The sequence below is a fragment of the Lepidochelys kempii genome, chromosome 3 (genome assembly GCF_965140265.1).
Source record: "Lepidochelys kempii isolate rLepKem1 chromosome 3, rLepKem1.hap2, whole genome shotgun sequence".
Lineage (NCBI taxonomy): Eukaryota > Metazoa > Chordata > Testudines > Cheloniidae > Lepidochelys > Lepidochelys kempii.
In genome coordinates, this window is record NC_133258.1 from 147,496,066 (window position 1) to 147,512,381 (window position 16,316).

Sequence of the window (16,316 nt, forward strand, 5' to 3'; positions counted from 1 at the left end):
GGGATTGTTTAGTCTGCAGAAGAGAAAAATGAGGGGGGATTTGATAGCTGCTTTCAACTACCTGAGAGGTGGTTCCAGAGAGGATGGTTCTAGACTATTCTCAGTGGTAGAAGAGGACAGGACAAGGAGTAATGGTCTCAAGTTGCAGTGGGGGAGGTTTAGGTTGGATATTAGGAAAAACTTTTTCACTAGGAGGGTGGTAAAACACTGGAATGCGTTACCTAGGGAGGTGGTAGAATCTCCTTCCTTAGAAGTTTTTAAGGTCAGGCTTGACAAAGCCCTGGCTGGGATGATTGGTCCTGCTTTGAGCAGGGATTGGGGATTGGTCCTGCTTTGAGCAGGGGGTTGGACTAGATGACCTCCTGAGGTCCCTTCCAACCCTGATATTCTATGATTCTATGATTTTGTGCCTTAGCCTTTTTGATTTTGTCCCTACATGCTTGTGCTAATCCTTTGTACTCATCCTTAGCAATTCATCCATGCTTCCACTTTTTGTAGGATTCCTTTTTGATTTTCAGGTCATTAAAGGTTTCAGAGTAGCAGCCGTGTTAGTCTGTATTCGCAAAAAGAAAAGGAGTACTAGTGGCAACTTAGAGACTAACCAATTTATTTGAGCATAAGTAGGTCACGAAAGCTTATGCTCAAATAAATTGGTTAGTCTGTAAGGTGCCACTAGTACTCCTTTTCTTTTTATGTCATTAAAGAACTCCTGATATAATCATTTTGTCCTCTGACTTTTCTTTCTATCTTTCCTTCATATTGGGATAGTTTGCTGTCATGCCTTTAATATTGTCTCTTTGAGAAACTGCCAGCTTTGGTGAACTCCTTTTTCCCTTCTACCCGTGGGACTTTACTTACCAGTCCTTAGAGTTTGCTAAAGTCTGCTTTTTGGAAGTCCTTTGTCCTTATTCTGTAGCTCTCACTCCTTCCTCTCCTTAGAATCATGAAATCTATCATTGCGATCATTTTCACCCAAATTGTCTTCAGCCTTCAGAGGGGCAACCAATTCCTTCCTCTCTGTTGGTCCGAATCAAGTCTAAAATGGCTGGCCGCCTCCTTACTGCCTCTGTCTTCTGAAACAAGTTGTCCCCAACTTTTCCATCAGATATCTGGGTAGTTAGTCCCCCATTTATCATCCTTTAACAGGGAATAATCACTGTGCATTTATTTTTCCAGGCTTTGCAGCTTACTGGTAGTTTGCTTTGGGATACAGATTGTTACTGTAAAACCAGGGGGTCTTGTAGGATTTGGGGTCACTATGTTGTTCCCATCTCCACCTCCTCCTGCTTGCTAGGAGGTGTTAGGAGGGGGCTTGGAGTGAAAAGGACAAAAGTAAGTGTGTGTGTGGGGGGGGGGAGGTAAGAGGGCCCTATCCCTTTCCCTTCCCATCAGCCATAGTTCAGACCGGTTGTAGGGATCACGCAGCCAGTTCTTAAATTCAGTTTCCAGGGTTAACTTTCACACTGGGTTAGGGGCTGCTGATCTGCAGGGTTTGAGGTTCAGCGTTCTGGTCCAAAGCCTAACTGCCTGAGGAAGCTCCTTCTTGTTATTCCGGTGGCAAACTGCTCTCATAAATAGCTAGGTCTCCCCCTTGTGGAGTAGGGAGAGGAAAGCAGGGAGCCCAGTATGGCAGTAGATTGCAATAAAATCTGCTAATTGTCCTAAGTGCTGGTGTTCCTGTAGCCAGTAGGACTGCTGTGGTTGCTTCCCTGTACGGCAAATTCTGCAACTCAGAATCATGGAATCCCTGGGGCCCTGCCCATGGTGCCTACACTAAGCAGAAGGAATGAAAGCAAACAAGCTGCTCTACAGGTTTGGCCAACACAACCCTCTGCAGCATCTCAGGAAGACAGCAACATCCACCTGTCCTCAGCCCTCACGTGACCAGCGGAGTGTTTGTTCTATGAAGGCACTATTACACTATGGCCCTTAACAAAAAAGGTAACTGTAACAGAGTGGTCTGGCCCTTGTGGGGCCTGGGGCCAGTCAGTCCCTGTTCCAAGACATGGCCACGTTAAGAATAGATGTTAGGGGGAGAATCAGCAGACAGCTTGGGAACGGGGGCCAAGTGCCTAGACAGATGACAGTAATGCTCAGCCGGTAAACGACTGCACTGAGCTCACTTGAGGGATCCTAGGCTCCGGAGAGAATTGGAGGGAGACTCCCTGGAGCAGAACCTGATCCCTGATGAGGGTGAACTAGGGAGTCAGTGACGACTACAGCATAGACCTAGGAAGGAGGGCTGTAGAGCCTCATCCCAAGGAGAAGCTGAAGGGCTGGGGGAAGCCAGCCACAGTGCCAGGAAGGAAGGCTGTGGCCACCCTGTTCCAAAGGTGGAGACCTTTGAGCCCAGGAAGGAGGGGCAGCAAATATAGGAAAAGGCCCTGGGAAGGAGAAGCCAGGGCAGCTTGTGGCTACAGAGAGCAGACAGCCCCATTATTTAGGGTTTCCAGAGCTGAGGAGTACTTGGTAAAGGGTGGGTGTGGGCTCCCCCTATACTGGATGGGGTGCAGCAACCCCTGCTGTTAAGGGGAGGAAGAAGGGACAAACCAGAGCCAGGAGTGCTGGAAGTTGACTCCAGGATGCAAAGAGTTGAAGACAGTTGTGTGCTTGACTCAGGACTGAGATGGAAGATTGGCGTGTTCTTTTTGAACTTTGATTATTCTGGAAGGGGTGAACGTCTGTGGCTTTGCCCTCTGGCTGAGTTGCTTTAGCAACTGAACTGGCCTGAAAGCAGAGTCATTGAAAAACCCAGGAGGGAAACTGAGGCAGGTTGACTGCAGTGCCGCTCTGCCTGGGGACGTGCTCTGGGACTGCACCCTGCTACAATAACCGTACAGCTCTACCACTTACAAAGCCGGGGGAAAATTCTGTGCCTGCTCCAGCCCTTGGCCTGTGCTCTGAATCTGCTAAGCTCAGAGTGTATCTTTATAAAGCAATCTCTTTTCTCCTCATTCTGAATGTATGGTGTGTAGAAACAACTGCTCTCAGTAGGTCAGACTGCTGTGATCTAGGTAGAGCATTGAAGTTGTAGGTCCCAGCATGCAATGAACTGCACTAGTAGCAGAGAAAGGAGTGGCCGTGGACTGTGTTATAGAAGTCTGTGAGGAACACTTGGCCACCCCGCGATGTGGAGACCTCGCGGGTGTTAAGGGGGAAATCTTCCTGACTGAAGAGAGGTGTGGGTGCAAGTGGTGTGATAGTGGCCACCAGCCCCACTCCATTGGAAGATTGGACAGCATCTCCCCTCAAAGTGCCAGCCTATCAAGAGCTATTGTTGGCTGTACATGAACGGAGCTTTCATAAGAGATGTCCAGGCTGGTTGGGAGGGGGACAGGCCCATCTCACTGTCCTTACACAGCTCAGAAGTCTGTAGATTTTAGCTACGCTAGGTTGTATGCCATCTGTGTGCTCAGTGCTGTATAGACCATGGAATTGCCCAGTCTAACAAGCTTTCTAGGATGGCTAGCAGAGAGGATGGCTAAAGTTTCCATAGAAATGCTTTTAAGTATGATTGGATGTCACCTAGGCAATATGAAAGACTTCCAGCTGACTGGTGTTTGGAGTTTTTCTTTCAAGGAAGGTGAGGCTGCATTTTAGTTATCCCCACCTGCTTTTGGAGAGTGCTTTTTCCTCCAGCGTGGAATCTGGAGAAAGGGGGAGACATTCCCATTGTGCCAGAAATGGACCTTAGCAGCTGTAAAGTTTACATGGCATCAAGGACATACACATAATTGTTCAGATACAGATATAGCTGTAAATCTACACACAACAGCTAGGTCTGTACCATCCTCTGCCTTTCATGTCTCTGACCATTTGCTGATGAAAGGGTAATTAAAACAAAAGAAGTCTTTCTGGGATGAAAGCCTAGAAGCAGAGAGAACTAAACCTGGTATAAAGATCCCTCTCCTGCTAGGGGGTCAGAGTTGATGCTTTATTTTCGCTTGTTTGGGATCCCAGAGCATTTCTGATTCGTTGCTCTGCAGCTCAGTTATGTGCTTATACCATGCATGCTTGCCCTTTCTCCTTTACCTTTAGAATATGTATTTTCTGGCTACAGGGTGTGTGTGTGTATGTGTAGGTATTACTTGCAAAAAGCCCTACACTAATGCAACATTACGTCTGAGTTTTTAATGAATTTTCTGAAGTAAATTCCAAAACAATTGTGGCTCTTCCCTTTTCCAAGCCAAACTTCATGGAAATGAGGTGTTTTCTTGAGGTAAAAGCACTGGATGAAACCATATTTGCAGTCCATTCCCAGCTTTGCTGTTGACTCACCTTGTGACTTTGTGGAAGCCACTTCCATTCTTGGTGCCTCAGTTTCTCCACCTGTGAAATGGGGATAGTTCCTGGTGGGTGGAAATGGGGAACATGAATCTGTTAATGTTCACGTAGGACATGCTGCTGAAGTGCAAAACACTTGTCAATCGGTGGTTAAAGTCAAAACACTTAAAATATCAATCATCAAAAGCAAATGCAACATTATTAGGGTTGAGATTTAAAAAAAACCAGATCAGGAACTAGGCAAATATGGGTCCCCCAGCAGCTGTAACTATTCCACTTGTGTACCTAGGTTGTGTTACACTGCGTGATCAAGTCTTCAAAATTCCCTCCATAACCAACAACAATAGACTGGGCCATGTCCAATTAGTGCAACCTGTCCAGGTTTCTGTATGAAGCGGAGGACTGTATCTAACCAGTGAATGACCAAAATCAGGCTCGTTGGAGTGCCACAGCTCTGGAATGAAGCTGACTGCCATTAAGAGCAAGTCTGTTTCTTGGCATTTGCTTTTGCCTTGGCCATGCAGTGCTTAGCACCTGGCAGCATCAGCATTGGATTTAAGGCTTCCACGGAATCGGTAATGTTCACTTTGGGTGGGCATTGCTACAAGCTGCTATTTTTTATGTGGGAGGGAAGAATCTCCTTTAGTAGCCCCAGGGGATAAAAACAGATTTAAAATTTTTATTAAAGCTAATGTTAAAAATTATATGCTACACAGATTAAGAAATGAGTGTCTGTACATTAGATTATCCACAAATACAAAGTTTGTTTTTAAAAGTCATAAAATACATATAGTGCATAACCAGCAATAACCCAAATTAAGGTTTAGATTAGATTTAACAATACAGTTTAGATATTAGCATCCAAGTATTTGGGGACATTACTCATGAAAAGTTAAACAGAGAGTTCGTTGTGGAATGCAAATATAGCAATCAGTAAAGATTGTCCCTCAGTAGTTGAGAATGTAGGGTAGGTTGTCCATTTAGAAAATACAGTCCATCAGGGAAGTATTTCAGTTACTTTCCCAACTGTGCTTCTCATCAGCACTCCAGCTTATCCGTCCTGATATTGCCGATGGCTGGTGATGTGTTCTCGTACTACACAGAACACTAGTTCTGTGGTGCCTTCTCTGTAGCTGCAGAGCATTCATGGATGGGGATGTTTGAGGCAGCGTATTACAGTGAATATGTAAAGACCCAGAATATGGAACATCCTTTAGTGCTGTGATAACTTGTGTGCTAGAGGGTTATTTTAGTGATCCTGTTGGTCGTCTATATTGTTATGGGGGTGAGTTATGGGAGTTTAGGTTTCTTAGAGCACCAAGACTGTGAGACTAGCAGAGGGGCTGCTGATCTAGATTGCTGTGGATTATACAAGATTTAGTGAATGTTATGCTGCCCGAGGAAAGACCAGGCAAAGCTTAACCTGTGCCTGGTTTGTCTGATTTAGTGGCTTATTTTGGATTCCATACTCCAGTTTACTGATTTCTTCTTTCTCCCTCTTCTTCCCCTCCTATGCCCACCCACACAGCACAAGAACTGGCAGAGCACTGGGAAAGGGGATTCCTGCTTGTTGATTTTTTTCAGAAATGTTCACCCACACTTTCTCACCGCTCTCCAAACAGTTTGCTTGCTGCAGCTGTTTCCTCACTGCTCATTGAGAGAGAATTTAGAACAATGGCTCCCTAACTTCCCTCCTGTGTTTTGCCAGCACTTGCCCAGAGATTTAGGCCTCAGATCAACACTCACTTTATGCTGTCAGGGCCATCACTGTTATCCTCTGGAACTTTTGACAGCTCATCTGCTTTCTGTGAACTATTCACCAAGGGACTGGAATGCTCTGATGTATCTCCTTCAAGAGGCTTATGCCAAAACAGAAGTGCCCCTGCCTTGCTGCTGTTGCTGTCTCAGTATGAGGCCTAACGATGATTCTTTAGCTCTGCCTGCAGAGGAGACATTTTAAAGATAGCACAGGTAAGAGAAAATTTGTTCCGGGGGAGGGGATTAAAAACAGGGGCATATGTGTGAGGGGAGGGAAAGCAAATGTAAACTGGGAACTCGAGCAGAGAACTACTTGGCCAGCAGCCAGACCATCTTGTGAGATCTGAAGAGAGCACAGCCCAAGCTAATCTGGTTCAGTATTTGGGTGGGATATCTTCAGTGAAAACCTTGTACAGTAGGGAGTGGTGCAGATAATTCAGTAGATGGCACTCTTCTCTGAGCTAATGCTGAGTCTAACCATTAAAGATTTTTCAGTACTTTTATTAAACAAAGAGAGCGAGGGAGAGTTGGAATGCTAGTTTTGGTATCCTGGTCAAATTTTAACTTGCCCCACTGGCATTATCTCTACATTTTGGTTGGGTATCAGATTCTTTGCTTCCTGTCTTAACCTTTTGTGTAATGTTGCTGTTCAGCTGTTAATCAGCTGTTGCATTCCACTCCAGAGGTGGCTGCCTGTCAGTGGTGGATGGATGTCGGGAGTGTGCACTGATGATCAGTTCAAGTTTATAAAAGGGTTTGGGATATAAGGCACTGTAGAAATTGATGATCGATCAATGCAGTAAGTAATGGGATGTGTTCCTAGTGAATGGACTACAGCTGAATTAGAAAACCTGTGATCTAGAAACAGCATATTATAGAAGGGGAATACTAATGATGCTTACTCTGTAATATGGTAACACCCTGGTAAATGGAAAGATCTGATGACTATATTCCTATAATGTTTCTTTAAACAAAAGCAACTGTTGTAATGGTTTTGTTTCTTATATTTACATGGCAAGGGTTTGAAAACTTGTTAAAACTTAATAAATAAATAAAAAGAAAACCTGTGATCTGTTTTGAGTGGGAGGGGATGAGGGGAATTGTGAGGGAGGTGTGATTCTGGTAACTTTACAAGGGGTTCTTCTGGGACACATTATCTAGGCAGCCTATTCATGTTCCTGATCCTTCTTATACTCAGCAACAACAAAAGCTTTCAATCTGAGGGTTCTGTTGATCTCATTAACTTTGAAAAATGTTAACTATTAAGTAGGGCTCATTGCTTAGTGGCCAGTCTGATCCCTTTGTTTTGATCGCTCTTGTGACCTGTCACATGCTTGGAGCAATGTTGTCTACCTAGCTATCAAGATTTACTGATATGAAAGAGCAAGGAATGAGTGAAAATCCATGGAATTCCATCCTGATTCTGAGGCGACAGACAGTGTAACATTGTTAGTCCAACCTGTGTTGCGAGCATTAGGATATGCAAAGCCAGCCTAGTAGGGGGATGCATGTTTCTGTGCTGAGAGCAACTAACCTGCTACAAGCTACTTAGTAGCAGAATGAATCTTGAACCTAATTCTAACTGGGATTCTCTGGTTGACTGAAGAGATTAGCCAGCTTCCAAAGAGAGCCTTCCTCTTTGGATGCTAAAACTTCCTGTAATTAATACCCTGCAGCCCTCTCCTGCTATGGCTGAACTGTTGGGGAACAGTCTGTGGTGATTGTTTTAGCCTCAGTCAGGCTAATGTAGTCTCCTGGTCAGGATCTCTTGATGAAATTCTAGCAGCTTTTACCTGACCTGTCTGGTTGCTCCATTGTCTTGAGCATCAGTCCCACTACTTGAGGCAGCTAGAGTCTATGACTGATGATGATATATCTGCAAGGCAGGGGGAGGGGACTTTCTGGCTCTCTTGCAGATGGGAAAGAGTTCATTTTCTGTGATCTTAGTAGAGTGAAACTGTTACACACCAGAGTGTTATGTAACGAGATCCGTCTCATTGGACTCAAATAAAAGATTCAGTCCAAAACAGAGTGAAACTGGTGGATTAACAGTAGTAACTAAATGCATGGGACAGAGCAGCAGTGGTAGCTTTCATTGGTATATCTTGAGTTCTGGGCTTTGCGGGGTACCGTAGCCCATTGGTGTCTGGCTGCCTCAGGAACGCTTCTCTAGTGAAGCGTTGTCTTGAGAAAACTGGATTGTGATCAACATAGACGCTTGAGCTGGAGCCCCCTTGGTGTGAGAGAGGGAAACTACTAGCAGGGAACATTTCCTGGAAGTACCCCTTGACTCTGGAACTCTTTTGCAGTCCTCCCTCTTACCTGCCCCGTCTGAATTTGCTGGGCTTTAGAGTGTACTGCCAAGACTGTTCTCTTATTACTGGAGCTGGCAGCTGCATTGTCAGGAGCGTTGCTGATAGACCTTCTCATGGCTCAGATGCGCTATAAACACAAAGTTAATACAAAAAGAAAAGGAGTACTTGTGGCACCTTAGAGACTAACCAATTTATTAGAGCATAAGCTTTCGTGAGTTACAGCTCACTTCCTCAGATGCATATCATGGAAACTGCAGCAGGCTTTATATATACACAGAGAATATGAAACAATACCTACTCCCACCCCACTGTCCTGCTGGTAATAGCTTATCTAAAGTGATCATCAGGTGGGCCATTTCCAGCACAAATCCAGGTTTTCTCACCCTCCACCCCCCCACACAAATTCACTCTCCTGCTGGTGATAGCCCATCCAAAGTGACAACTCTTTACACAATGTGCATGACAATCAAGTTGGGCTATTTCCTGCACAAATCCAGGTTTTCTCACATTCCCCCCCCCCACCCCCATACACACACAAACTCACTCTCCTGCTGGTAATAGCTCATCCAAACTGACCACTCTTCAAGTTTAAATCCAAGTTAAACCAGAACATCTGGGGGGGGGGGGGGTAGGAAAAAACAAGAGGAAACAGGCTACCTTGCATAATGACTTAGCCACTCCCAGTCTCTATTTAAGCCTAAATTAATAGTATCCAATTTGCAAATTAATTCCAATTCAGCAGTTTCTCGCTGGAGTCTGGATTTGAAGTTTTTTTGTTTTAAGATAGCGACCTTCATGTCTGTGATTGCGTGACCAGAGAGATTGAAGTGTTCTCCGACTGGTTTATGAATGTTATAATTCTTGACATCTGATTTGTGTCCATTTATTCTTTTATGTAGAGACTGTCCAGTTTGACCAATGTATATGGCAGAGGGGCATTGCTGGCACATGATGGCGCATATCACATTGGTGGATGTGCAGGTGAACGAGCCTCTGATAGTGTGGCTGATGTTATTAGGCTCTGTGATGGTGTCCCCTGAATAGATATGTGGGCACAATTGGCAACGGGCTTTGTTGCAAGGATAAGTTCCTGGGTTAGTGGTTCTGTTGTGTGGTATGTGGTTGTTGGTGAGTATTTGCTTCAGGTTGCGGGGCTGTCTGTAGGCAAGGACTGGCCTGTCTCCCAAGATTTGTGAGAGTGTTGGGTCATCCTTTAGGATAGGTTGTAGATCCTTAATAATGCGTTGGAGGGGTTTTAGTTGGGGGCTGAAGGTGACGGCTAGTGGCGTTCTGTTATTTTCTTTGTTAGGCCTGTCCTGTAGTAGGTAACTTCTGGGAACTCTTCTGGCTCTATCAATCTGTTTCTTTACTTCTGCAGGTGGGTATTGTAGTTGTAAGAAAGCTTGACAGAGATCCTGTAGGTGTTTGTCTCTGTCTGAGGGGTTGGAGCAAATGCGGTTGTATCGCAGAGCTTGGCTGTAGACGATGGATCGTGTGGTGTGGTCAGGGTGAAAGCTGGAGGCATGCAGGTAGGAATAGCGGTCAGTAGGTTTCCGGTATAGGGTGGTGTTTATGTGACCATTGTTTATTAGCACTGTAGTGTCCAGGAAGTGGATCTCTTGTGTGGACTGGACCAGGCTGAGGTTGGTGGTGGGATGGAAATTGTTGAAATCATGGTGGAATTCCTCAAGGGCTTCTTTTCCATGGGTCCAGATGATGAAGATGTCATCAATATAGCGCAAGTAGAGTAGGGGCTTTAGGGGACGAGAGCTGAGGAAGCGTTGTTCTAAATCAGCCATAAAAATGTTGGCATACTGTGGGGCCATGCGGGTACCCATAGCAGTGCCGCTGATCTGAAGGTATACATTGTCCCCAAATGTGAAGTAGTTATGGGTAAGGACAAAGTCACAAAGTTCAGCTACCAGGTTAGCTGTGACAGTATCGGGGATAGTGTTCTTGACGGCTTGTAGTCCATCTTTGTGTGGAATGTTGGTGTAGAGGGCTTCTACATCCATAGTGGCCAGGATGGTGTTATCAGGAAGATCACCGATGGATTGAAGTTTCCTCAGGAAGTCAGTGGTGTCTCGAAGGTAGCTGGGAGTGCTGGTAGCGTAGGGCCTGAGGAGGGAGTCTACATAGCCAGACAATCCTGCTGTCAGGGTGCCAATGCCTGAGATGATGGGGTGCCCAGGATTTCCAGGTTTATGGATCTTGGGTAGTAGATAGAATATCCCAGGTCGGGGTTCCAGGGGTGTGTCTGTGCGGATTTGATCTTGTGCTTTTTCAGGAAGTTTCTTGAGCAAATGCTGTAGTTGCTTTTGGTAACTCTCAGCCCTTGCAACAAAGCCCGTTGCCAATTGTGCCCACATATCTATTCAGGGGACACCATCACAGGGCCTAATAACATCAGCCACACTATCAGAGGCTCGTTCACCTGCACATCCACCAATGTGATATATGCCATCATGTGCCAGCAATGCCCCTCTGCCGTATACATTGGTCAAACTGGACAGTCTCTACATAAAAGAATAAATGGACACAAATCAGATGTCAAGAATTATAACATTCATAAACCAGTCGGAGAACACTTCAATCTCTCTGGTCACGCAATCACAGACATGAAGGTCGCTATCTTAAAACAAAAAAACTTCAAATCCAGACTCCAGCGAGAAACTGCTGAATTGGAATTAATTTGCAAATTGGATACTATTAATTTAGGCTTAAATAGAGACTGGGAGTGGCTAAGTCATTATGCAAGGTAGCCTGTTTCCTCTGGTTTTTCCCTCCCCCCCCCCAGATGTTCTGGTTTAACTTGGATTTAAACTTGAAGAGTGGTCAGTTTGGATGAGCTATTACCAGCAGGAGAGTGAGTTTGTGTGTGTATGGGGGTGGGGGGGATGTGAGAAAACCTGGATTTGTGCAGGAAATAGCCCAACTTGATTGTCATGCACATTGTGTAAAGAGTTGTCACTTTGGATGGACTATAACCAGCAGGAGAGTGAATTTGTGTGGGGGGGTGGAGGGTGAGAAAACCTGGATTTGTGCTGGAAATGGCCCACCTGATGATCACTTTAGATAAGCTATTACCAGCAGGACAGTGGGGTGGGAGTAGGTATTGTTTCATATTCTCTGTGTATATATAAAGCCTGCTGCAGTTTCCATGATATGCATCTGAGGAAGTGAGCTGTAGCTCACGAAAGCTTATGCTCTAATAAATTGGTTAGCCTCTAAGGTGCCACAAGTACTCCTTTTCTTTTTGCGAATACAGACTAACACGGCTGTTACTCTGAAAGTTAATACAGTTCTGTGGAGCCTGTGCAGTAGATGCAGGGAGCAGTTCCTCTTCCGGTTCTCTGTTCTCATTCCATTCCTGATGAGGGCAAGGATGCTGATTCCTCCTACCCCTTCCCAGGCCCCAAATCATACATGACAATCCTTCTGGTTGAGGAGAGGACGACTGTGCAGTGAAGCTAATTAGCACTTCCCTATGCCCAGAGCAAGCATTAGCTGCGGGATACTTCACAGCATCATCATGTTGTGTCACTTGGGCAGATAGGAATGGGTTCGGGAGGAGGAAGGGAGCACCTGGAGTGGAAATGCAGTTAATGCTGGAAGCCATGCATGGGGACCTCATCACTTGTGAATTAGAACTTGGAGAATGGAGGCAGTTAGGATGATTGGGGTAGGAAGCAAAGTATGTTCCTTTCAGAGCCCTGGGCTCCCTCTGCCTAAAGGGGAAGATGTGCACCCCCACCCCCTTGTGTGTGGGCGGGGGAGGGGAGGGAGAGGAGAACTATTCCCCAGCAGTTTGTACAAATAGAATGAATTGCTCTGTTACCCTGAAATCCTCTGTCCCTCTGAGTGTTGGGTGACCATGCCCACCGCTGAATCTGATCACTGGGAGACTGTCTTGGAACAATGACAGCCCCATATGATCCTTCCCAGTATGTTTGCATCTCTCAGTGGACTCTGAAATGGGATCAGCATCATTGCAGACAGCAGCCCAGAAGGGGGGAGGGATTTAATTCTTGAGGAGCGTTGCCTGCTGATGAGAGATAGCGAGGACAGATAAAAGGGACTGGGAGATTAAGTTTCCTATTGCAATACAAGTCTAATAGAGTGGCCAGAGACCTGGCTCTTAGCCACCTCCTTCTATGGCTTCAGGCCAAAGCTGTGATGCTCTGGGTCTCACACACTTGGCTGCAGTATCAGGGCTGCACCCGAGATAGGATTGCTGACAGCTTGGTGAGTATGGGGCAGAATCAGTGCATGCTGTGTGCCCAATTCTGGCTGTTATCTGCATGCCTTTCAGCAGTCCATCCTCCCCTCCCTCAGAACAAACAGCCCCATGTGTCAGCTGGCGTTTCCATTCCACTCTGAACTGAGGCCTGTTTCAGAGTCGCTCCTCTGAATCCTCCCCTCTGATTTTGGAGCGCAAAGGAACAACCTAGATATTATGCCTCCAGGGCCCCAGCCATATTGCTGGTGAAGGATTATGAAAGTCCACTTGCTCCCCCAGGGCCGCTGTGGCAATTACTAACTTCTTAGAGTGAGAGCGGTTACACACACCACACTGTATAGGAATAAAATCAAGGGAGGAGGTGCAACTCTGCTGTCGTTCCTGGAGTCATTCTGCCAAAAGCCACTGCTGTACTGAGGGACGCATCCGGCCATTTAGCAATCCTGTTCCTTGTTTGGTGGCACTGGAGTTCCTGGTCTCCTTGGAATTCCCTGCTCCATGAGGGGATAATTGGAAAGCCCTTCCCTTTCCAGGACACAGTGGAGGCAATGAGCCGGTTGTACTGTGAAATCCTGCCACGGGGAAGCTTCCTGAAGCTGCAGACTCCAGCCCTGGTGCATGGCTGTATTTGGGCGCACACGCATGTGAGTCCATATGTGATGCTGATAGGTGACTGACGCCAAGTTTCCTTTCTCGTGTTTCAGAAGCCATTCAGATGCTGCCAGATGCCACCAGGGGAGAGCTGATTTGGAGGCAGGTGGACCGGGAGATGTTTGGACGGGACGTCGCTTTGGATCTGTGAGTCCTTGTTTTGAGGGACAGTTACTTGGGGGATGATGAGAATGTCTCTGGAAGTTGTTTCAGACTGTGGAGTGGGTTAGGAATTCAAGGTGGGGTTGTCCTCCTCCCACCCCGGGGGTCAGGCAAATGGAGTGAGAATGAGGAATGGCAGAGGTGCTAGATACCAGGGAAGGGAGGAGGATAGTCACAGTGAGACTGAGGAATTGCCAGCTGAGAGTTGGCCAGACCTTTAGCTTGAGCCTTCTGAACGTCCCTGCAGTGGAGACCTCAGCAAGGACTCTCTTAGGCCATTCATAGCAGCTGTACCAGGTGAGACCAGAGGGAGCCTTCCTATGCCAAACTGGTGGTAGTCATTTGGAGCTGTCATCTGCCAGCAGTCAGTGCCACAGCTGACCCAACAGGAGCTGCTCTGAGCCCATCCCTGCTTGTTTCAGAGTAACAGCTGTGTTAGTCTGTATTCAAAAAGAAAAGGAGTACTTGTGGCACCTTAGACACTAACCAATTTATTTGAGCATAAGCTTTCGTGAGCTACGGCTCACTTCATCGGATGCATACTGTGGAAAATACAGAAGATGTTTTTATACACACAAACCATGAAAAAATGGGTGTTTATCACAACAAAAGGTTTTCTCTCCCCCCACCCTACTCTCCTGCTGGTAATAGCTTATCTAAAGTGATCACTCTCCTTACAATGTGTATGATAATCAAGGTGGGCCATTTCCAGCACAAATCCAGGGTTTAACAAGAACTTCTGTAGCTCACGAAAGCTTATGCTCAAATAAATTGGTTAGTCTCTAAAGTGCCACAGTACTCCTTTTCTTTTTGCATCCCTGCTTGGAGTCTCCTATCTGTGGCCGAGTAGGTATGAGCTGTACTGAGCTGGTCTGTCTCTCTCTGTCTTGTAGCTGTGCTGGGGCCCTGGGGAGGGGTAGCTATGCCATTGTGAAGCTGTTTTTCCTGTACTAGTTGGGGCCCAAGGACAGCACTGTAGTAGGGAACAGGGCCAGCCAGCTTGTTGGGGCCAGGCCAATGCCAGGGGAATCTCTTAAACTTGTTTCAGCAGAGCTCTGCATAGTCGCTGCTGCCTGCCTGTTCCGTTCGCCTTGTGTATGACTCTCCCTCTGCATGTGTACAAACGCTCCAGTCCCCACCTCCTCAGGCTGGGTGCCATGGAGAGAGAAAGGTCTGCAGCAGAGGTGTATGGGGAAGGGAGGGCCCCATTGGAATTTCTGTAGTGCCTGGGGCGGTGCAAGGAAATGACTGTCTGGCTCCTATCACCAGAGTATCTCAATATGTTTTGTTGTGATGGTTGCATAACCTGGGCTCTGGCCTTCAGAGCAGGCGGGTGTCAGTCTCCTTATGTTTCTACTGTGTGTGTTTGTCTGGGAGCACATCACCTCAGAGACCCCTGTAGAACAGAGAGGGCTTTGGAGCTGTGGTGACTGTTGCCAGGAGCCAGAGAACAGCATCTCATGTGTCTAAATTGGAATTCTAAAAGAAGCTTGCTCTTCTTTCTTATATAGAGGCCATGGAGCCGTTCCAGTATGCAATACCCCCTCTTGATCTGAATAAGAATCTGTTAGGTGCCACCAATGCAACCCATAATGCTGGATACCTGCATTAGCTAAATGTTTCTGCTAAAATGCTCAGCAGGGAAATAGTTAATATTGCCAAATCCAGCATTGTGCGAGTTCAGTGCTAACTTCCCACTGAGGTGAATGGGAAAATGTGTCATGCTCTTAAGGGCCCCATTCCTGCTAGTGGCTTGCTTTTGCCATCACTGGAAGCAGGAGTGGGCTTTTAGAGCCATTGTTTTGGCTCTGGGAAAGTGCCGCACCAGGGTAACACTGGGAAGTTTTCTACCCACTCCAAAGGATTAGAAACGTGCCTTCAGCGTCAGAGCGTAGATTCTGCTAGACTGCTTTTGCGGCATCTCAGGGGACATGGGGCTTCCCACCTGTCAAGGAGATTCTGGGCTGTGTGGGGAGAAGGGCCTGCCACTTCAGAAACTTATATATGCTTTATTTTAAAACAGGGTTGTGACTGGGCAGTAACAAGGGCTCTCAAAGCCTGGGGACTGGGGAGCAAGGAGTGCCCAGCTTCCTCTGGCTGTCCCTGCTCTGTTTGCTGAGTATGAGCCTTGAAGCAGAAGTTCCCATGGGGCTCACAGATGGGGACCAGTTCTCTCCCCTATCACATGGTCCCCCACAGACACATGAGAGCAGAGCATTAGGAGTGCTGCAGCCAGGCACAGGCACCCATTTGTTTGGGTGGGCTGGGGCATGCAAGTGGTCTCTGGGCGGGGGTTGTTAAATTCTTTGTGTTCTCACCTGTAGGGCATCTGAGTGAGTGTCCCCCTACATGAGACTTCAACTCTGAGCGCAGGCTGGTAAGTGCTCCAGCTGTCATGGGGTACAAAGATTGCTGTGGGGTAACATCTGCACTAACACATGTCCATGCTTCCTAGATGTGGAAGGAGGTAACAAGAACACCCCTCTCGGTCACCTAGCTGCTGCGTGGCTAACATGAGCTGCCATTCAGTCAGGACTTAGCCCCTCTCTCTGAGGAGAAGGAATGCCTTTCCAGCAAGGCAGGTTTATCACCCAGCCGATGTGCCTCAGCTCCTGCAATGAGCAGCAGAAGGAACAGGCCCCAGTGGTTACCTCCCAGCAGCGTTGGTGTTTGTCTTGCAGAGTAGCACCAAGAGGCTCTAGTCAGGACTGGGGCTCGTTCTGCTGGGTGCTGTGCTTACGCTCTAGAACAGGGGTGGGCAAAATATGGCCCGTGGGCTGGATCAGGCCCATCTAACACTTCTGTCCTCACGATCTCCAGGCTGCTAAAAGTCCCACAGCGCAGCGGGGCACTCAGGCAGGCTGTCTGCCTGCCATGGCCCCACCTGCTCCCGGAAGCAGTTGGCT

The 16,316-nt window shown here is 47.0% G+C and overlaps 1 protein-coding gene across 9 annotated transcripts in view; it reads left to right on the forward strand.

Moving 5' to 3' along the window:
- Nucleotides 1-16,316, forward strand: part of TJAP1 (tight junction associated protein 1) — a 62,265-nt gene that overhangs the window by 27,444 nt on the left and 18,505 nt on the right. For 6 of the 9 annotated variants that reach the window (XM_073338454.1, XM_073338451.1, XM_073338460.1 and 3 more), the window contains 2 exons: nt 13,302-13,395; nt 15,735-15,787. The gene's annotated coding sequence lies outside the window, so the exon portion shown is untranslated. Of the gene's footprint in view, nt 1-1,683; nt 1,942-6,077; nt 6,256-12,580; nt 12,603-13,301; nt 13,396-15,734; nt 15,788-16,316 lie in introns of those variants that run through there. The other 3 variants (XM_073338453.1, XM_073338452.1, XM_073338459.1) reach the window with 3 other exon arrangements.